Source organism: Acipenser ruthenus, unplaced genomic scaffold (assembly GCF_902713425.1).
Source record: "Acipenser ruthenus unplaced genomic scaffold, fAciRut3.2 maternal haplotype, whole genome shotgun sequence".
NCBI lineage: Eukaryota > Metazoa > Chordata > Actinopteri > Acipenseriformes > Acipenseridae > Acipenser > Acipenser ruthenus.
In genome coordinates, this window is record NW_026707395.1 from 102,093 (window position 1) to 116,582 (window position 14,490).

General features: G+C 43.8%; 41 non-coding genes and 23 pseudogenes across 41 annotated transcripts; all 64 read right to left on the reverse strand.

The window, feature by feature from the left end:
• Positions 1 to 97: 97 nt before the first annotated feature.
• Positions 98 to 206, reverse strand: LOC131726828 (5S ribosomal RNA; annotated as a pseudogene).
• Positions 207 to 320: 114 nt separating this feature from the next.
• Positions 321 to 440, reverse strand: LOC131726358 (5S ribosomal RNA). The gene has a single exon (XR_009321547.1). It is a non-coding gene; the product is annotated as a 5S ribosomal RNA (ribosomal RNA).
• Positions 441 to 539: 99 nt separating this feature from the next.
• Positions 540 to 648, reverse strand: LOC131726872 (5S ribosomal RNA; annotated as a pseudogene).
• A 114-nt stretch (positions 649 to 762) lies between these two features.
• Positions 763 to 881, reverse strand: LOC131726983 (5S ribosomal RNA). The gene has a single exon (XR_009321792.1). It is a non-coding gene; the product is annotated as a 5S ribosomal RNA (ribosomal RNA).
• Positions 882 to 982: 101 nt separating this feature from the next.
• On the reverse strand, positions 983 to 1,092 carry LOC131726866 (5S ribosomal RNA; annotated as a pseudogene).
• A 100-nt stretch (positions 1,093 to 1,192) lies between these two features.
• Positions 1,193 to 1,311, reverse strand: LOC131726984 (5S ribosomal RNA). The gene has a single exon (XR_009321793.1). It is a non-coding gene; the product is annotated as a 5S ribosomal RNA (ribosomal RNA).
• A 100-nt stretch (positions 1,312 to 1,411) lies between these two features.
• On the reverse strand, positions 1,412 to 1,530 carry LOC131726281 (5S ribosomal RNA). The gene has a single exon (XR_009321465.1). It is a non-coding gene; the product is annotated as a 5S ribosomal RNA (ribosomal RNA).
• Positions 1,531 to 1,644: 114 nt separating this feature from the next.
• On the reverse strand, positions 1,645 to 1,762 carry LOC131726482 (5S ribosomal RNA; annotated as a pseudogene).
• A 100-nt stretch (positions 1,763 to 1,862) lies between these two features.
• On the reverse strand, positions 1,863 to 1,971 carry LOC131726829 (5S ribosomal RNA; annotated as a pseudogene).
• Positions 1,972 to 2,085: 114 nt separating this feature from the next.
• LOC131726389 (5S ribosomal RNA) lies at positions 2,086 to 2,204 on the reverse strand. The gene has a single exon (XR_009321578.1). It is a non-coding gene; the product is annotated as a 5S ribosomal RNA (ribosomal RNA).
• Positions 2,205 to 2,304: 100 nt separating this feature from the next.
• LOC131726453 (5S ribosomal RNA) lies at positions 2,305 to 2,424 on the reverse strand (annotated as a pseudogene).
• Positions 2,425 to 2,538: 114 nt separating this feature from the next.
• On the reverse strand, positions 2,539 to 2,657 carry LOC131726120 (5S ribosomal RNA). The gene has a single exon (XR_009321303.1). It is a non-coding gene; the product is annotated as a 5S ribosomal RNA (ribosomal RNA).
• A 115-nt stretch (positions 2,658 to 2,772) lies between these two features.
• On the reverse strand, positions 2,773 to 2,891 carry LOC131726365 (5S ribosomal RNA). The gene has a single exon (XR_009321554.1). It is a non-coding gene; the product is annotated as a 5S ribosomal RNA (ribosomal RNA).
• Positions 2,892 to 3,006: 115 nt separating this feature from the next.
• Positions 3,007 to 3,125, reverse strand: LOC131726985 (5S ribosomal RNA). Its single transcript, XR_009321794.1, has one exon. It is a non-coding gene; the product is annotated as a 5S ribosomal RNA (ribosomal RNA).
• A 114-nt stretch (positions 3,126 to 3,239) lies between these two features.
• LOC131726987 (5S ribosomal RNA) lies at positions 3,240 to 3,358 on the reverse strand. The gene has a single exon (XR_009321796.1). It is a non-coding gene; the product is annotated as a 5S ribosomal RNA (ribosomal RNA).
• A 100-nt stretch (positions 3,359 to 3,458) lies between these two features.
• Positions 3,459 to 3,577, reverse strand: LOC131726116 (5S ribosomal RNA). Its single transcript, XR_009321299.1, has one exon. It is a non-coding gene; the product is annotated as a 5S ribosomal RNA (ribosomal RNA).
• Positions 3,578 to 3,691: 114 nt separating this feature from the next.
• Positions 3,692 to 3,810, reverse strand: LOC131726450 (5S ribosomal RNA). Its single transcript, XR_009321639.1, has one exon. It is a non-coding gene; the product is annotated as a 5S ribosomal RNA (ribosomal RNA).
• A 112-nt stretch (positions 3,811 to 3,922) lies between these two features.
• On the reverse strand, positions 3,923 to 4,041 carry LOC131726403 (5S ribosomal RNA). Its single transcript, XR_009321592.1, has one exon. It is a non-coding gene; the product is annotated as a 5S ribosomal RNA (ribosomal RNA).
• Positions 4,042 to 4,364: 323 nt separating this feature from the next.
• LOC131726192 (5S ribosomal RNA) lies at positions 4,365 to 4,483 on the reverse strand. Its single transcript, XR_009321374.1, has one exon. It is a non-coding gene; the product is annotated as a 5S ribosomal RNA (ribosomal RNA).
• A 114-nt stretch (positions 4,484 to 4,597) lies between these two features.
• On the reverse strand, positions 4,598 to 4,706 carry LOC131726873 (5S ribosomal RNA; annotated as a pseudogene).
• Positions 4,707 to 4,815: 109 nt separating this feature from the next.
• LOC131726988 (5S ribosomal RNA) lies at positions 4,816 to 4,934 on the reverse strand. The gene has a single exon (XR_009321797.1). It is a non-coding gene; the product is annotated as a 5S ribosomal RNA (ribosomal RNA).
• A 100-nt stretch (positions 4,935 to 5,034) lies between these two features.
• Positions 5,035 to 5,153, reverse strand: LOC131726206 (5S ribosomal RNA). The gene has a single exon (XR_009321389.1). It is a non-coding gene; the product is annotated as a 5S ribosomal RNA (ribosomal RNA).
• A 100-nt stretch (positions 5,154 to 5,253) lies between these two features.
• LOC131726875 (5S ribosomal RNA) lies at positions 5,254 to 5,372 on the reverse strand. Its single transcript, XR_009321684.1, has one exon. It is a non-coding gene; the product is annotated as a 5S ribosomal RNA (ribosomal RNA).
• Positions 5,373 to 5,472: 100 nt separating this feature from the next.
• On the reverse strand, positions 5,473 to 5,581 carry LOC131726651 (5S ribosomal RNA; annotated as a pseudogene).
• Positions 5,582 to 5,695: 114 nt separating this feature from the next.
• On the reverse strand, positions 5,696 to 5,814 carry LOC131726428 (5S ribosomal RNA). Its single transcript, XR_009321617.1, has one exon. It is a non-coding gene; the product is annotated as a 5S ribosomal RNA (ribosomal RNA).
• Positions 5,815 to 5,914: 100 nt separating this feature from the next.
• Positions 5,915 to 6,033, reverse strand: LOC131726420 (5S ribosomal RNA). The gene has a single exon (XR_009321609.1). It is a non-coding gene; the product is annotated as a 5S ribosomal RNA (ribosomal RNA).
• Positions 6,034 to 6,133: 100 nt separating this feature from the next.
• LOC131726989 (5S ribosomal RNA) lies at positions 6,134 to 6,252 on the reverse strand. The gene has a single exon (XR_009321798.1). It is a non-coding gene; the product is annotated as a 5S ribosomal RNA (ribosomal RNA).
• A 114-nt stretch (positions 6,253 to 6,366) lies between these two features.
• On the reverse strand, positions 6,367 to 6,475 carry LOC131726850 (5S ribosomal RNA; annotated as a pseudogene).
• Positions 6,476 to 6,589: 114 nt separating this feature from the next.
• On the reverse strand, positions 6,590 to 6,698 carry LOC131726652 (5S ribosomal RNA; annotated as a pseudogene).
• A 114-nt stretch (positions 6,699 to 6,812) lies between these two features.
• On the reverse strand, positions 6,813 to 6,921 carry LOC131726797 (5S ribosomal RNA; annotated as a pseudogene).
• A 114-nt stretch (positions 6,922 to 7,035) lies between these two features.
• LOC131726182 (5S ribosomal RNA) lies at positions 7,036 to 7,154 on the reverse strand. Its single transcript, XR_009321364.1, has one exon. It is a non-coding gene; the product is annotated as a 5S ribosomal RNA (ribosomal RNA).
• A 100-nt stretch (positions 7,155 to 7,254) lies between these two features.
• On the reverse strand, positions 7,255 to 7,373 carry LOC131726091 (5S ribosomal RNA). Its single transcript, XR_009321273.1, has one exon. It is a non-coding gene; the product is annotated as a 5S ribosomal RNA (ribosomal RNA).
• Positions 7,374 to 7,487: 114 nt separating this feature from the next.
• On the reverse strand, positions 7,488 to 7,606 carry LOC131726107 (5S ribosomal RNA). The gene has a single exon (XR_009321290.1). It is a non-coding gene; the product is annotated as a 5S ribosomal RNA (ribosomal RNA).
• Positions 7,607 to 7,706: 100 nt separating this feature from the next.
• LOC131726789 (5S ribosomal RNA) lies at positions 7,707 to 7,815 on the reverse strand (annotated as a pseudogene).
• Positions 7,816 to 7,915: 100 nt separating this feature from the next.
• On the reverse strand, positions 7,916 to 8,034 carry LOC131726990 (5S ribosomal RNA). Its single transcript, XR_009321799.1, has one exon. It is a non-coding gene; the product is annotated as a 5S ribosomal RNA (ribosomal RNA).
• Positions 8,035 to 8,148: 114 nt separating this feature from the next.
• LOC131726991 (5S ribosomal RNA) lies at positions 8,149 to 8,267 on the reverse strand. The gene has a single exon (XR_009321800.1). It is a non-coding gene; the product is annotated as a 5S ribosomal RNA (ribosomal RNA).
• A 100-nt stretch (positions 8,268 to 8,367) lies between these two features.
• On the reverse strand, positions 8,368 to 8,476 carry LOC131726801 (5S ribosomal RNA; annotated as a pseudogene).
• Positions 8,477 to 8,590: 114 nt separating this feature from the next.
• Positions 8,591 to 8,709, reverse strand: LOC131726497 (5S ribosomal RNA; annotated as a pseudogene).
• Positions 8,710 to 8,808: 99 nt separating this feature from the next.
• On the reverse strand, positions 8,809 to 8,927 carry LOC131726201 (5S ribosomal RNA). Its single transcript, XR_009321384.1, has one exon. It is a non-coding gene; the product is annotated as a 5S ribosomal RNA (ribosomal RNA).
• Positions 8,928 to 9,027: 100 nt separating this feature from the next.
• On the reverse strand, positions 9,028 to 9,146 carry LOC131726992 (5S ribosomal RNA). Its single transcript, XR_009321801.1, has one exon. It is a non-coding gene; the product is annotated as a 5S ribosomal RNA (ribosomal RNA).
• Positions 9,147 to 9,260: 114 nt separating this feature from the next.
• On the reverse strand, positions 9,261 to 9,369 carry LOC131726857 (5S ribosomal RNA; annotated as a pseudogene).
• Positions 9,370 to 9,483: 114 nt separating this feature from the next.
• On the reverse strand, positions 9,484 to 9,592 carry LOC131726849 (5S ribosomal RNA; annotated as a pseudogene).
• Positions 9,593 to 9,692: 100 nt separating this feature from the next.
• Positions 9,693 to 9,811, reverse strand: LOC131726295 (5S ribosomal RNA). The gene has a single exon (XR_009321481.1). It is a non-coding gene; the product is annotated as a 5S ribosomal RNA (ribosomal RNA).
• Positions 9,812 to 9,925: 114 nt separating this feature from the next.
• On the reverse strand, positions 9,926 to 10,044 carry LOC131726993 (5S ribosomal RNA). Its single transcript, XR_009321802.1, has one exon. It is a non-coding gene; the product is annotated as a 5S ribosomal RNA (ribosomal RNA).
• Positions 10,045 to 10,144: 100 nt separating this feature from the next.
• LOC131726431 (5S ribosomal RNA) lies at positions 10,145 to 10,263 on the reverse strand. The gene has a single exon (XR_009321620.1). It is a non-coding gene; the product is annotated as a 5S ribosomal RNA (ribosomal RNA).
• Positions 10,264 to 10,377: 114 nt separating this feature from the next.
• LOC131726381 (5S ribosomal RNA) lies at positions 10,378 to 10,496 on the reverse strand. Its single transcript, XR_009321570.1, has one exon. It is a non-coding gene; the product is annotated as a 5S ribosomal RNA (ribosomal RNA).
• A 100-nt stretch (positions 10,497 to 10,596) lies between these two features.
• Positions 10,597 to 10,705, reverse strand: LOC131726821 (5S ribosomal RNA; annotated as a pseudogene).
• Positions 10,706 to 10,805: 100 nt separating this feature from the next.
• Positions 10,806 to 10,914, reverse strand: LOC131726845 (5S ribosomal RNA; annotated as a pseudogene).
• Positions 10,915 to 11,014: 100 nt separating this feature from the next.
• On the reverse strand, positions 11,015 to 11,133 carry LOC131726994 (5S ribosomal RNA). Its single transcript, XR_009321803.1, has one exon. It is a non-coding gene; the product is annotated as a 5S ribosomal RNA (ribosomal RNA).
• A 114-nt stretch (positions 11,134 to 11,247) lies between these two features.
• Positions 11,248 to 11,366, reverse strand: LOC131726503 (5S ribosomal RNA; annotated as a pseudogene).
• A 100-nt stretch (positions 11,367 to 11,466) lies between these two features.
• Positions 11,467 to 11,585, reverse strand: LOC131726995 (5S ribosomal RNA). The gene has a single exon (XR_009321804.1). It is a non-coding gene; the product is annotated as a 5S ribosomal RNA (ribosomal RNA).
• A 100-nt stretch (positions 11,586 to 11,685) lies between these two features.
• On the reverse strand, positions 11,686 to 11,804 carry LOC131726996 (5S ribosomal RNA). The gene has a single exon (XR_009321805.1). It is a non-coding gene; the product is annotated as a 5S ribosomal RNA (ribosomal RNA).
• A 100-nt stretch (positions 11,805 to 11,904) lies between these two features.
• Positions 11,905 to 12,023, reverse strand: LOC131726128 (5S ribosomal RNA). Its single transcript, XR_009321311.1, has one exon. It is a non-coding gene; the product is annotated as a 5S ribosomal RNA (ribosomal RNA).
• A 114-nt stretch (positions 12,024 to 12,137) lies between these two features.
• On the reverse strand, positions 12,138 to 12,246 carry LOC131726653 (5S ribosomal RNA; annotated as a pseudogene).
• Positions 12,247 to 12,360: 114 nt separating this feature from the next.
• On the reverse strand, positions 12,361 to 12,479 carry LOC131726108 (5S ribosomal RNA). Its single transcript, XR_009321291.1, has one exon. It is a non-coding gene; the product is annotated as a 5S ribosomal RNA (ribosomal RNA).
• A 100-nt stretch (positions 12,480 to 12,579) lies between these two features.
• Positions 12,580 to 12,688, reverse strand: LOC131726852 (5S ribosomal RNA; annotated as a pseudogene).
• A 100-nt stretch (positions 12,689 to 12,788) lies between these two features.
• Positions 12,789 to 12,897, reverse strand: LOC131726859 (5S ribosomal RNA; annotated as a pseudogene).
• Positions 12,898 to 12,997: 100 nt separating this feature from the next.
• On the reverse strand, positions 12,998 to 13,116 carry LOC131726292 (5S ribosomal RNA). The gene has a single exon (XR_009321478.1). It is a non-coding gene; the product is annotated as a 5S ribosomal RNA (ribosomal RNA).
• Positions 13,117 to 13,230: 114 nt separating this feature from the next.
• On the reverse strand, positions 13,231 to 13,349 carry LOC131726282 (5S ribosomal RNA). Its single transcript, XR_009321466.1, has one exon. It is a non-coding gene; the product is annotated as a 5S ribosomal RNA (ribosomal RNA).
• A 100-nt stretch (positions 13,350 to 13,449) lies between these two features.
• On the reverse strand, positions 13,450 to 13,568 carry LOC131726217 (5S ribosomal RNA). The gene has a single exon (XR_009321400.1). It is a non-coding gene; the product is annotated as a 5S ribosomal RNA (ribosomal RNA).
• A 100-nt stretch (positions 13,569 to 13,668) lies between these two features.
• On the reverse strand, positions 13,669 to 13,787 carry LOC131726402 (5S ribosomal RNA). The gene has a single exon (XR_009321591.1). It is a non-coding gene; the product is annotated as a 5S ribosomal RNA (ribosomal RNA).
• Positions 13,788 to 13,887: 100 nt separating this feature from the next.
• LOC131726129 (5S ribosomal RNA) lies at positions 13,888 to 14,006 on the reverse strand. Its single transcript, XR_009321312.1, has one exon. It is a non-coding gene; the product is annotated as a 5S ribosomal RNA (ribosomal RNA).
• Positions 14,007 to 14,106: 100 nt separating this feature from the next.
• LOC131726121 (5S ribosomal RNA) lies at positions 14,107 to 14,225 on the reverse strand. Its single transcript, XR_009321304.1, has one exon. It is a non-coding gene; the product is annotated as a 5S ribosomal RNA (ribosomal RNA).
• Positions 14,226 to 14,339: 114 nt separating this feature from the next.
• Positions 14,340 to 14,448, reverse strand: LOC131726654 (5S ribosomal RNA; annotated as a pseudogene).
• Between the last annotated feature and the right edge of the window lie 42 nt (positions 14,449 to 14,490).

Consider the following 14,490-nt stretch of genomic DNA (forward strand, 5'->3'; position numbering starts at 1 on the left):
TTGCATTTCTGCTTTCATGACTTTTATGTTTAGTGAGCTGGGGGTGATTCCTCCAAAATTTCCTTTTGTCCTCACACATTTCAATTGTAAAATGTAATGCCTGCAGCACTTGATATTCCCAGGTGGTCTCCCATCCAAGTACTAACCAAGCCCAACATTGCTTAGCTTCTGAGATCAGACTTATTCAAGGTGGTGTGGCCGCAGGCGATTGCAGTTCTGCTTTCATGACATTTATGTTTAGTGAGCTGGGGGTGATTCCTCCAAAATTTCCTTTTGTCCTCCACACATTTCAATTGTAAAATGTAATTACAAAAATGTAATGCCTGCAGCACTTGATATTCCCAGGTGGTCTCCCATCCAAGTACTAACCAAGCCCAACATTGCTTAGCTTCTGAGATCAGACGAGATCAGGCTTATTCAAAGGTGGTGTGGCCGCAGGCGATTGCATTTCTGCTTTCATGACTTTTATGTTTAGTGAGCTGGGGGTGATTCCTCCAAAATTTCCTTTTGTCCTCACACATTTCAATTGTAAAATGTAATGCCTGCAGCACTTGATATTCCCAGGTGGTCTCCCATCCAAGTACTAACCAAGCCCAACATTGCTTAGCTTCTCAGATCAGACTTATTCAAGGTGGTGTGGCCGCAGGCGATTGCAGTTCTGCTTTCATGACATTTATGTTTAGTGAGCTGGGGGTGATTCCTCCAAAATTTCCTTTTGTCCTCCACACATTTCAATTGTAAAATGTAATTACAAAAATGTAATGCCTGCAGCACTTGATATTCCCAGGTGGTCTCCCATCCAAGTACTAACCAAGCCCAACATTGCTTAGCTTCTGAGATCAGACGAGATCAGGCTTATTCAAGGTGGTGTGGCCGCAGGCGATTGCATTTCTGCTTTCATGACTTTTATGTTTAGTGAGCTGGGGGTGATTCCTCCAAAATTTCCTTTTGTCCTCCACACATTTTCAATTGTAAAATGTAATGCCTGCAGCACTTGATATTCCCAGGTGGTCTCCCATCCAAGTACTAACCAAGACCAACATTGCTTAGCTTCTGAGATCAGCGCTTATTCAAGGTGGTGTGGCCGCAGGCGATTGCTGTTCTGCTTTCATGACTTTTATGTTTAGTGAGCTGGGGGTGATTCCTCCAAAATTTCCTTTTGTTCTCCACACATTTCAATTATAAAATGTAATGCCTGCAGCACTTGATATTCCCAGGTGGTCTCCCATCCAAGTACTAACCAAGCCCAACATTGCTTAGCTTCTGAGATCAGACGAGATCAGGCTTATTCAAGGTGGTGTGGCCGCAGGCGATTGCATTTCTGCTTTCATGACTTTTATGTTTAGTGAGCTGGGGGTGATTCCTCCAAAATTTCCTTTTGTCCTCCACACATTTCAATTGTAAAATGTAATGCCTGCAGCACTTGATATTCCCAGGTGGTCTCCCATCCAAGTACTAACCATGCCCAACATTGCTTAGCTTCTGAGATCAGACGAGATCAGGCTTATTCAAGGTGGTGTGGCCGCAGGCGATTGCTGTTCTGCTTTCATGACTTTTATGTTTAGTGAGCTGGGGGTGATTCCTCCAAAATTTCCTTTTGTCCTCCACACATTTCAATTGTAAAATGTAATTACAAAAATGTAATGCCTGCAGCACTTGATATTCCCAGGTGGTCTCCATCCAAGTACTAACCAAGCCCAACATTGCTTAGGTTCTGAGATCAGACGAAATCAGGCTTATTCAAGGTGGTGTGGCCGCAGGCGATTGCATTTCTGCTTTCATGACTTTTATGTTTAGTGAGCTGGGGGTGATTCCTCCAAAATTTCCTTTTGTCCTCCACACATTTCAATTGTAAAATGTAATGCCTGCAGCACTTGATATTCCCAGGTGGTCTCCCATCCAAGTACTAACCAAGCCCAACATTGCTTAGCTTCTGAGATCAGACTTATTCAAGGTGGTGTGGCCGCAGGCGATTGCAGTTCTGCTTTCATGACATTTATGTTTAGTGAGCTGGGGGTGATTCCTCCAAAATTTCCTTTTGTCCTCCACACATTTCAATTGTAAAATGCAATTACTAAAATGTAATGCCTACAGCACTTGATATTCCCAGGTGGTCTCCCATCCAAGTACTAACCAAGCCCAACATTGCTTAGCTTCTGAGATCAGACGAGATCAGGCTAATTCAAGGTGGTGTGGCCGCAGGCGATTGCATTTCTGCTTTCATGACTTTTATGTTTAGTGAGCTGGGGGTGATTCCTCCAAAATTTCCTTTTGTCCTCCACACATTTCAATTGTAAAATGGAATGCCTGCAGCACTTGATATTCCCAGGTGGTCCTCCCATCCAAGTACTAACCAAGCCCAACATTGCTTAGCTTCTGAGATCAGACGAGATCAGGCTTATTCAAGGTGGTGTGGCCGCAGGCGATTGCTGTTCTGCTTTCATGACTTTTATGTTTAGTGAGCTGGGGGTGATTCCTCCAAAATTTCCTTTTGTCCTCCACACATTTCAATTGTAAAATGTAATTACAAAAATGTAATGCCTGCAGCACTTGATATTCCCAGGTGGTCTCCCATCCAAGTACTAACCAAGCCCAACATTGCTTAGGTTCTGAGATCAGACGAGATCAGGCTTATTCAAGGTGGTGTGGCCGCAGGCGATTGCATTTCTGCTTTCATGACTTTTATGTTTAGTGAGCTGGGGGTGATTCCTCCAAAAATTTCCTTTTGTCCTCCACACATTTCAATTGTAAAATGTAATTACAAAAATGTAATGCCTGCAGCACTTGATATTCCCAGGTGGTCTCCCATCCAAGTACTTACCAAGCCCAACATTGCTTAGCTTTTGAGATCAGACGAGATCAGGCTTATTCAAGGTGGTGTGGCCGCAGGCGATTGCATTTCTGCTTTCATGACTTTTATGTTTAGGGAGCTGGGGGGTGATTCCTCCAAAATTTCCTTTTGTCCTCCACACATTTCAATTGTAAAATGTAATTACAAAAATGTAATGCCTGCAGCACTTGATATTCCCAGGTGGTCTCCCATCCAAGTACTAACCAAGCCCAACATTGCTTAGCTTCTGAGATCAGACGAGATCAGGCTTATTCAAGGTGGTGTGGCCGCAGGCGATTGCATTTCTGCTTTCATGACTTTTATGTTTAGTGAGCTGGGGGTGATTCCTCCAAAATTTCCTTTTGTCCTCCACACATTTCAATTGTAAAATGTAATTACAAAAATGTAATGCCTGCAGCACTTGATATTCCCAGGTGGTCTCCCATCCAAGTACTAACCAAGCCCAACATTGCTTAGCTTCTGAGATCAGACGAGATCAGGCTTATTCAAGGTGGTGTGGCCGCAGGCGATTGCATTTCTGCTTTCATGACTTTTATGTTTAGTGAGCTGGGGGTGATTCCTCCAAAATTTCCTTTTGTCCTCCACACATTTCAATTGTAAAATGTAATGACTGCAGCACTTGATATTCCCAGGTGGTCTCCCATCCAAGTACTAACCAAGCCCAACATTGCTTAACTTCTGAGATCAGACGAGATCAGGCTTATTCAAGGTGGTGTGGCCGCAGGCGATTGTATTTCTGCTTTCATGACTTTTATGTTTAGTGAGCTGGGGGTGATTCCTCCAAAATTTCCTTTTGTCCTCCACACATTTCAATTGTAAAATGTAATTACAAAAATGTAATGCCTGCAGCACTTGATATTCCCAGGTGGTCTCCCATCCAAGTACTAACCAAGCCCAACATTGCTTAGCTTCTGAGAGCAGACGAGATCAGGCTAATTCAAGGTGGTGTGGCCACAGGCGATTGCATTTTTGCTTTCATGACTTATGTTTAGTGAGCTGGGGGTGATTCCTCCAAAATTTCCTTTTGTCCTCCACACATTTCAATTGTAAAATGTAATAACAAAAACGTAATGCCTGCAGCACTTGATATTCCCAGGTGGTCTCCCATCCAAGTACTAACCAAGCCCAACATTGCTTAGCTTCTGACATCAGACGAGATCAGGCTTATTCAAGGTGGTGTGGCCGCAGGCGATTGCATTTCTGCTTTCATGACTTTTATGTTTAGTGAGCTGGGGGTGATTCCTCCAAAATTTCCTTTTGTCCTCCACACATTTCAATTGTAAAATGTAATTACAAAAATGTAATGCCTGCAGCACTTGATATTCCCAGGTGGTCTCCCGTCCAAATACTAACCAAACCAAACATTGCTTAGCTTCTGAGATCAGGCTTATTCAAGGTGGTGTGGCCGCAGGCGATTGCTGTTCTGCTTTCATGACTTTTATGTTTAGTGAGCTGGGGGTGATTCCTCCAAAATTTCCTTTTGTCCTCCACACATTTCAATTGTAAAATGTAATGCCTGCAGCACTTGATATTCCCAGGTGGTCTCCCATCCAAGTACTAACCAAGCCCAACATTGCTTAGCTTCTGAGATCAGACGAGATCAGGCTTATTCAAGGTGGTGTGGCCGCAGGAGATTGCATTTCTGCTTTCATGACTTTTATGTTTAGTGAGCTGGGGGTGATTCCTCCAAAATTTCCTTTTGTCCTCCACACATTTCAATTGTAAAATGTAATTACAAAAATGTAATGCATGCAGCACTTGATATTCCCAGGTGGTCTCCCATCCAAGTACTAACCAAGCCTAACATTGCTTAGCTTCTGAGATTAGGCTTATTCAAGGTGGTGTGGCCGCACGCAATTGCTGTTCTGCTTTCATGACTTTTATGACTTTTATGTTTAGTGAGCTGGGGGTGATTCCTCCAAAATTTCCTTTTGTCCTCCACACATTTCAATTGTAAAATGTAATGCCTGCAGCACTTGATATTCCCAGGTGGTCTCCCATCCAAGTACTAACCAAGCCCAACATTGCTTAGCTTCTGAGATCAGACGAGATCAGGCTTATTCAAGGTGGTGTGGCCGCAGGCGATTGCATTTCTGCTTTCATGACTTTTATGTTTAGTGAGCTGGGGGTGATTCCTCCAAAATTTCCTTTTGTCCTCCACACATTTCAATTGTAAAATGTAATGCCTGCAGCACTTGATATTCCCAGGTGGTCTCCCATCCAAGTACTAACCAAGCCCAACATTGCTTAGCTTCTGAGATCAGACGAGATCAGGCTTATTCAAGGTGGTGTGGCCGCAGGTGATTGCGTTTCTGCTTTCATGACTTTTATGTTTAGTGAGCTGGGGGTGATTCCTCCAAAATTTCCTTTTGTCCTCCACACATTTCAATTGTAAAATGTAATGCCTGCAGCACTTGATATTCCCAGGTGGTCTCCCATCCAAGTACTAACCAAGCCCAACATTGCTTAGCTTCTGAGATCAGATGAGATCAGGCTTATTCAAGGTGGTGTGGCCGCAGGCGATTGCATTTCTGCTTTCATGACTTTTATGTTTAGTGAGCTGGGGGTGATTCCTCCAAAATTTCCTTTTGTCCTCCACACATTTCAATTGTAAAATGTAATGCCTGCAGCACTTGATATTCCCAGGTGGTCTCCCATCCAAGTACTAACCAAGCCCAACATTGCTTAGCTTCTGAGATCAGGCTTATTCAAGGTGGTGTGGCCGCAGGCGATTGCATTTCTGCTTTCATGACTTTTATGTTTAGTGAGCTGGGGGTGATTCCTCCAAAATTTCCTTTTGTCCTCCACACATTTCAATTGTAAAATGTAATTACAAAAATGTAATGCCTGGAGCACTTGATATTCCCAGGTGGTCTCCCATCCAAGTACTAACCAAGCCCAACATTGCTTAGCTTCTGAGATCAGACGAGATCAGGCTTATTCAAGGTGGTGTGGCCGCAGGCGATTGCCTTTCTGCTTTCATGACTTTTATGTTTAGTGAGCTGGGGGTGATTCCTCCAAAATTTCCTTTTGTCCTCCACACATTTCAATTGTAAAATGTAATGCCTGCAGCACTTGATATTCCCAGGTGGTCTCACATCCAAGTACTAACCAAGCCCAACATTGCTTAGCTTCTGAGATCAGACGAGATCAGGCTTATTCAAGGTGGTGTGGCCGCAGGCGATTGCATTTCTGCTTTCATGACTTTTATGTTTAGTGAGCTGGGGGTGATTCCTCCAAAATTTCCTTTTGTCCTCCACACATTTCAATTGTAAAATGTAATGCCTGCAGCACTTGATATTCCCAGGTGGTCTCCCATCCAAGTACTAACCAAGCCCAACATTGCTTAGCTTCTGAGATCAGACGAGATCAGGCTTATTCAAGGTGGTGTGGCCGCAGGCGATTACATTTCTGCTTTCATGACTTTTATGTTTAGTGAGCTGGGGGTGATTCCTCCAAAATTTCCTTTTGTCCTCCACACATTTCAATTGTAAAATGTAATTACAAAAATGTAATGCCTGCAGCACTTGATATTCCCAGGTGGTCTCCCATCCAAGTACTAACCAAGCCCAACATTGCTTAGCTTCTGAGATCAGTCTTATTCAAGGCGGTGTGGCCGCAGGCGATTGCAGTTCTGCTTTCATGACTTTTATGTTTAGGGAGCTGGGGGTGATTCCTCCAAAATTTCCTTTTGTCCTCCACACATTTCAATTGTAAAATGTAATTACAAAAATGTAATGCCTGCAGCACTTGATATTCCCAGGTGGTCTCCCATCCAAGTACTAACCAAGCCCAACATTGCTTAGCTTCTGAGATCAGGCTTATTCAAGGTGGTGTGGCCGCAGGCGATTGCATTTCTGCTTTCATGACTTTTATGTTTAGTGAGCTGGGGGTGATTCCTCCAAAATTTCCTTTTGTCCTCCACACATTTCAATTGTAAAATGTAATTACAAAAATGTAATGCCTGCAGCACTTGATATTCCCAGGTGGTCTCCCATCCAAGTACTAACCAAGCCCAACATTGTTTAGCTTCTGAGATCAGGCTTATTCAAGGTGGTGTGGCCGCAGGCGATTGCATTTCTGCTTTCATGACTTTTATGTTTAGTGAGCTGGGGGTGATTCCTCCAAAATTTCCTTTTGTCCTCCACACATTTCAATTGTAAAATGTAATTACAAAAATGTAATGCCTGCAGCACTTGATATTCCCTGGTGGTCTCCCATCCAAGTACTAACCAAGCCCAACATTGCTTAGCTTCTGAGATCAGACGAGATCAGGCTTATTCAAGGTGGTGTGGCCGCAGGCGATTGCATTTCTGCTTTCATGACTTTTATGTTTAGGGAGCTGGGGGTGATTCCTCCAAAATTTCCTTTTGTCCTCCACACATTTCAATTGTAAAATGTAATGCCTGCAGCACTTGATATTCCCAGGTGGTCTCCCATCCAAGTACTAAACAAGCCCAACATTGCTTAGCTTCTGAGATCAGACGAGATCAGGCTTATTCAAGGTGGTGTGGCCGCAGGCGATTGCATTTCTGCTTTCATGACTTTTATGTTTAGTGAGCTGGGGGTGATTCCTCCAAAATTTCCTTTAGGCCTCCACACATTTCAATTGTAAAATGTAATTACAAAATTGTAATGCCTGCAGCACTTGATATTCCCAGGTGGTCTCCCATCCAAGTACTAACCAAGCCCAACATTGCTTAGTTTCTGAGATCAGACGAGATCAGGCTTATTCAAGGTGGTGTGGCCGCAGGCGATTGCATTTCTGCTTTCATGACTTTTATGTTTAGTGAGCTGGGGGTGATTCCTCCAAAATTTCCTTTTGTCCTCCACACATTTCAATTATAAAATGTAATGCCTGCAGCACTTGATATTCCCAGGTGGTCTCCCATCCAAGTACTAACCAAGCCCAACATTGCTTAGCTTCTGAGATCAGGCTTATACAAGGTGGTGTGGCCGCAGGCGATTGCATTTCTGCTTTCATGACTTTTATGTTTAGTAAGCTGGGGGTGATTCCTCCAAAATTTCCTTTTGTCCTCCACACATTTCAATTGTAAAATGTAATGCCTGCAGCACTTGATATTCCCAGGTGGTCTCCCATCCAAGTACTAACCAAGCCCAACATTGCTTAGCTTCTGAGATCAGACGAGATCAGGCTTATTCAAGGTGGTGTGGCCGCAGGCGATTGCATGTCTGCTTTCATGACTTTTATGTTTAGGTAGCTGGGGGTGATTCCTCCAAAATTTCCTTTTGCCCTCCACACATTTCAATTGTAAAATGTAATTACAAAAATGTAATGCCTGCAGCACTTGATATTCCCAGGTGGTCTCCCATCCAAGTACTAACCAAGCCCAACATTGCTTAGCTTCTGAGATCAGACGAGATCAGGCTTATTCAAGGTGGTGTGGCCGCAGGCGATTGCATTTCTGCTTTCATGACTTTTATGTTTAGTGAGCTGGGGGTGATTCCTCCAAAATTTCCTTTTGTCCTCCACACATTTCAATTGTAAAATGTAATGCCTGCAGCACTTGATATTCCCAGGTGGTCTCCCATCCAAGTACTAACCAAGCCCAACATTGCTTAGCTGCTGAGATCAGGCTTATTCAAGGTGGTGTGGCCGCAGGCGATTGCATTTCTGCTTTCATGACTTTTATGTTTAGTGAGCTGGGGGTGATTCCTCCAAAATTTCCTTTTGGCCTCCACACATTTCAATTGTAAAATGTAATTACAAAAATGTAATGCCTGCAGCACTTGATATCCCCAGGTGGTCTCCCATCCAAGTACTAACAAAGCCCAACATTGCTTAGCTTCTGAGATCAGGCGAGATCAGGCTTATTCAAGGTGGTGTGGCCGCAGGCGATTGCATTTCTGCTTTCATGACTTTTATGTTTAGGGAGCTGGGGGTGATTCCTCCAAAATTTCCTTTGGCCTCCACACATTTCAATTGTAAAATGTAATGCCTGCAGCACTTGATATTCCCAGGTGGTCTCCCATCCAAGTACTAACCAAGCCCAACATTACTTAGCTTCTGAGATCAGACGAGATCAGGCTTATTCAAGGTGGTGTGGCCGCAGGCGATTGCATTTCTGCTTTCATGACTTTTATGTTTAGTGAGCTGGGGGTGATTCCTCCAAAATTTCCTTTTGGCCTCCACACATTTCAATTGTAAAATGTAATGCCTGCAGCACTTGATATTCCCAGGTGGTCTCCCATCCAAGTACTAACCAAGCCCAACATTGCTTAGCTTCTGAGATCAGACGAGATCAGGCTTATTCAAGGTGGTGTGGCCGCAGGCGATTGCATTTCTGCTTTCATGACTTTTATGTTTAGTGAGCTGGGGGTGATTCCTCCAAAATTTCCTTTTGTCCTCCACACATTTCAATTGTAAAATGTAATTACAAAAATGTAATGCCTGCAGCACTTGATAATCCCAGGTGGTCTCCCATCCAAGTACTAACCAAGCCCAACATTGCTTAGCTTCTGAGATCAGGCTTATTCAAGGTGGTGTGGCCGCAGGCGATTGCATTTCTGCTTTCATGACTTTTATGTTTAGGGAGCTGGGGGTGATTCCTCCAAAATTTCCTTTTGTCCTCCACACATTTCAATTGTAAAATGTAATTACAAAAATGTAATGCCTGCAGCACTTGATATTCCCAGGTGGTCACCCATCCAAGTACTAACCAAGCCCAACATTGCATAGCTTCTGAGATCAGGCTTATTCAAGGTGGTGTGGCCGCAGGCGATTGCATTTCTGCTTTCATGACTTTTATGTTTAGGGAGCTGGGGGTGATTCCTCCAAAATTTCCCTTTGGCCTCCACACATTTCAATTGTAAAATGTAATCCCTGCAGCACTTGATATTCCCAGGTGGTCTCCCATCCAAGTACTAACCAAGCCCAACATTGCTTAGCTTCTGAGATCAGACGAGATCAGGCTTATTCAAGGTGGTGTGGCCGCAGGCGATTGCATTTCTGCTTTCATGACTTTTATGTTTAGTGAGCTGGGGGTGATTCCTCCAAAATTTCCTTTTGTCCTCAACACATTTCAATTGTAAAATGTAATTACAAAAATGTAATGCCTGCAGCACTTGATATTCCCAGGTGGTCTCCCATCCAAGTACTAACCAAGCCCAACATTGCTTAGCTTCTGAGATCAGACGAGATCAGGCTTATTCAAGGTGGTGTGGCCGCAGGCGATTGCATTTTTGCTTTCATGACTTTTATGTTTAGGGAGCTGGGGGTGATTCCTCCAAAATTTCCCTTTGGCCTCCACACATTTCAATTGTAAAATGTAATGCCTGCAGCACTTGATATTCCCAGGTGGTCTCCCATCCAAGTAGTAACCAAGCCCTACATTGCTTAGCTTCTGAGATCAGAAGAGATCAGGCTTATTCAAGGTGGTGTGGCCGCAGGCGATTGCATTTCTGCTTTCATGACTTTTATGTTTAGTGAGCTGGGGGTGATTCCTCCAAAATTTCCTTTAGGCCTCCACACATTTCAATTGTAAAATGTAATTACAAAATTGTAATGCCTGCAGCACTTGATATTCCCAGGTGGTCTCCCATCCAAGTACTAACCAAGCCCAACATTGCTTAGCTTCTGAGATCAGACTAGATCAGGCTTATTCAAGGTGGTGTGGCCGCAGGCGATTGCCTTTCTGCTTTCATGACTTTTATGTTTAGTGAGCTGGGGGTGATTCCTCCAAAATTTCCTTTTGTCCTCCACACATTTCAATTGTAAAATGTAATGCCTGCAGCACTTGATATTCCCAGGTGGTCTCCCAGCCAAGTACTAACCAAGCCCAACATTGCTTAGCTTCTGAGATCAGGCTTATACAAGGTGGTGTGGCCGCAGGCGATTGCATTTCTGCTTTCATGACTTTTATGTTTAGTGAGCTGGGGGTGATTCCTCCAAAATTTCCTTTTGTCCTCCACACATTTCAATTGTAAAATGTAATGCCTGCAGCACTTGATATTCCCAGGTGGTCTCCCATCCAAGTACTAACCAAGCCCAATATTGCTTAGCTTCTGAGATCAGGCTTATTCAAGGTGGTGTGGCCGCAGGCGATTGCATTTCTGCTTTCATGACTTTTATGTTTAGTGAGCTGGGGGTGATTCCTCCAAAATTTCCTTTTGTCCTCCACACATTTCAATTGTAAAATGTAATGCCTGCAGCACTTGATATTCCCAGGTGGTCTCCCATCCAAGTACTAACCAAGCCCAACATTGCTTAGCTTCTGAGATCAGACGAGATCAGGCTTATTCAAGGTGGTGTGGCCGCAGGCGATTGCATTTCTGCTTTCATGACTTTTATGTTTAGTGAGCTGGGGGTGATTCCTCCAAAATTTCCTTTTGGCCTCCACACATTTCAATTGTAAAATGTAATTACAAAAATGTAATGCCTGCAGCACTTGATATTCCCAGGTGGTCTCCCATCCAAGTACTAACCAAGCAAAACATTGCTTAGCTTCTGAGATCAGACGAGATCATGCTTATTCAAGGTGGTGTGGCCGCAGGCGATTGCATTTCTGCTTTCATGACTTTTATGTTTAGTGAGCTGGGGGTGATTCCTCCAAAATTTCCTTTTGTCCTCCACACATTTCAATTGTAAAATGTAATGCCTGCAGCACTTGATATTCCCAGGTGGTCTCCCATCCAAGTACTAACCAAGCCCAACATTGCTTAGCTTCTGAGATCAGACGAGATCAGGCTTATTCAAGGTGGTGTGGCCGCAGGCGATTGCATTTCTGCTTTCATGACTTTTATGTTTAGTAAGCTGGGGGTGATTCCTCCAAAATTTCCTTTTGTCCTCCACACATTTCAATTGTAAAATGTAATGCCTGCAGCACTTGATATTCCCAGGTGGTCTCCCATCCAAGTACTAACCAAGCCCAACATTGCTTAGCTTCTGAGATCAGACGAGATCAGGCTTATTCAAGGTGGTGTGGCCGCAGGCGATTGCATTTCTGCTTTCATGACTTTTATGTTTAGTAAGCTGGGGGTGATTCCTCCAAAATTTCCTTTTGTCCTCCACACATTTCAATTGTAAAATGTAATGCCTGCAGCACTTGATATTCCCAGCTGGTCTCCCATCCAAGTACTAATCAAGCCCAACATTGCTTAGCTTCTGAGATCAGACGAGATCAGGCTTATTCAAGGTGGTGTGGCCGCAGGCGATTGCATTTCTGCTTTCATGACTTTTATGTTTAGGGAGCTGGGGGTGATTCCTCCAAAATTTCCTTTTGGCCTCCACACATTTCAATTGTAAAATGTAATTACAAAAATGTAATGCCTGCAGCACTTGATATTCCCAGGTGGTCTCCCATCCAAGTACTAACCAAGCCCAACATTGCTTAGCTTCTGAGATCAGGCTTATTCAAGGTGGTGTGGCCGCAGGCGATTGCATTTCTGCTTTCATGACTTTTATGTTTAGTGAGCTGGGGGTGATTCCTCCAAAATTTCCTTTAGGCCTCCACACATTTCAATTGTAAAATGTAATTACAAAATTGTAATGCCTGCAGCACTTGATATTCCCAGGTGGTCTCCCATCCAAGTACTAACCAAGCCCAACATTGCTTAGTTTCTGAGATCAGACGAGATCAGGCTTATTCAAGGTGGTGTGGCCGCAGGCGATTGCATTTCTGCTTTCATGACTTTTATGTTTAGTGAGCTGGGCTTGATTCCTCCAAAATTTCCTTTTGTCCTCCACACATTTCAATTGTAAAATGTAATGCCTGCAGCACTTGATATTCCCAGGTGGTCTCCCATCCAAGTACTAATCAAGCCCAACATTGCTGAGCTTCTGAGATCAGGCTTATACAAGGTGGTGTGGCCGCAGGCGATTGCATTTCTGCTTTCATGACTTTTATGTTTAGTGAGCTGGGGGTGATTCCTCCAAAATTTCCTTTTGTCCTCCACACATTTCAATTGTAAAATGTAATGCCTGCAGCACTTGATATTCCCAGGTGGTCTCCCATCCAAGTACTAACCAAGCCCATTATTGCTTAGCTTCTGAGATCAGGCTTATTCAAGGTGGTGTGGCCGCAGGCGATTGCATTGCTGCTTTCATGACTTTTATGTTTAGTGAGCTTGGGGTGATTCCTCCAAAATTTCCTTTTGTCCTCCACACATTTCAATTGTAAAATGTAATGCCTGCAGCACTTGATATTCCCAGGTGGTCTCCCATCCAAGTACTAACCAAGCCCAACATTGCTTAGCTTCTGAGATCAGACGAGATCTGGCTTATTCAAGGTGGTGTGGCCGCAGGCGATTGCATTTCTGCTTTCATGACTTTTATGTTTAGTGAGCTGGGGGTGATTCCTCCAAAATTTCCTTTTGGCCTCCACACATTTCAATTGTAAAATGTAATTACAAAAATGTAATGCCTGCAGCACTTGATATTCCCAGGTGGTCTCCCATCCAAGTACTAACCATGCCCAACATTGCTTAGCTTCTGAGATCAGACGAGATCAGGCTTATTCAAGGTGGTGTGGCCGCAGGCGATTGCATTTCTGCTTTCATGACTTTTATGTTTAGTGAGCTGGGGGTGATTCCTCCAAAATTTCCTTTTGTCCTCCACACATTTCAATTGTAAAATGTAATGCCTGCAGCACTTGATATTCCCAGGTGGTCTCCCATCCAAGTACTAATCAAGCCCAACATTGCTTAGCTTCTGAGATCAGACGAGATCAGGCTTATTCAAGGTGGTGTGGCCGCAGGCGATTGCATTTCTGCTTTCATGACTTTTATGTTTAGTAAGCTGGGGGTGATTCCTCCAAAATTTCCTTTTGTCCTCCACACATTTCAATTGTAAAATGTAATGCCTGCAGCACTTGATATTCCCAGGTGGTCTCCCATCCAAGTACTAACCAAGCCCAACACTGCTTAGCTTCTGAGATCAGGCGAGATCAGGCTTATTCAAGGTGGTGTGGCCGCAGGCGATTGCATTTCTGCTTTCATGACTTTTATGTTTAGTGAGCTGGGGGTGATTCCTCCAAAATTTCCTTTTGTCCTCCACACATTTCAATTGTAAAATGTAATGCCTGCAGCACTTGATATTCCCAGCTGGTCTCCCATCCAAGTACTAATCAAGCCCAACATTGCTTAGCTTCTGAGATCAGACGAGATCAGGCTTATTCAAGGTGGTGTGGCCGCAGGCGATTGCATTTCTGCTTTCATGACTTTTATGTTTAGGGAGCTGGGGGTGATTCCTCCAAAATTTCCTTTTGTCCTCCACACATTTCAATTGTAAAATGTAATGCCTGCAGCACTTGATATTCCCAGGTGGTCTCCCATCCAAGTACTAACCAAGCCCAACATTGCTTAGCTTCTGAGATCAGACGAGATCAGGCTTATACAAGGTGGTGTGGCCGCAGGCGATTGCATTTCTGCTTTCATGACTTTTATGTTTAGTGAGCTGGGGGTGATTCCTCCAAAATTTCCTTTTGGCCTCCACACATTTCAATTGTAAAATGTAATTACAAAAATGTAATGCCTGCAGCACTTGATATTCCCAGGTGGTCTCCCATCCAAGTACTAACCAAGCCCAACATTGCTTAGCTTCTGAGATCAGGCTTATTCAAGGTGGTGTGGCCGCAGGCGATTGCATTTCTGCTTTCATGACTTTTATGTTTAGTGAGCTG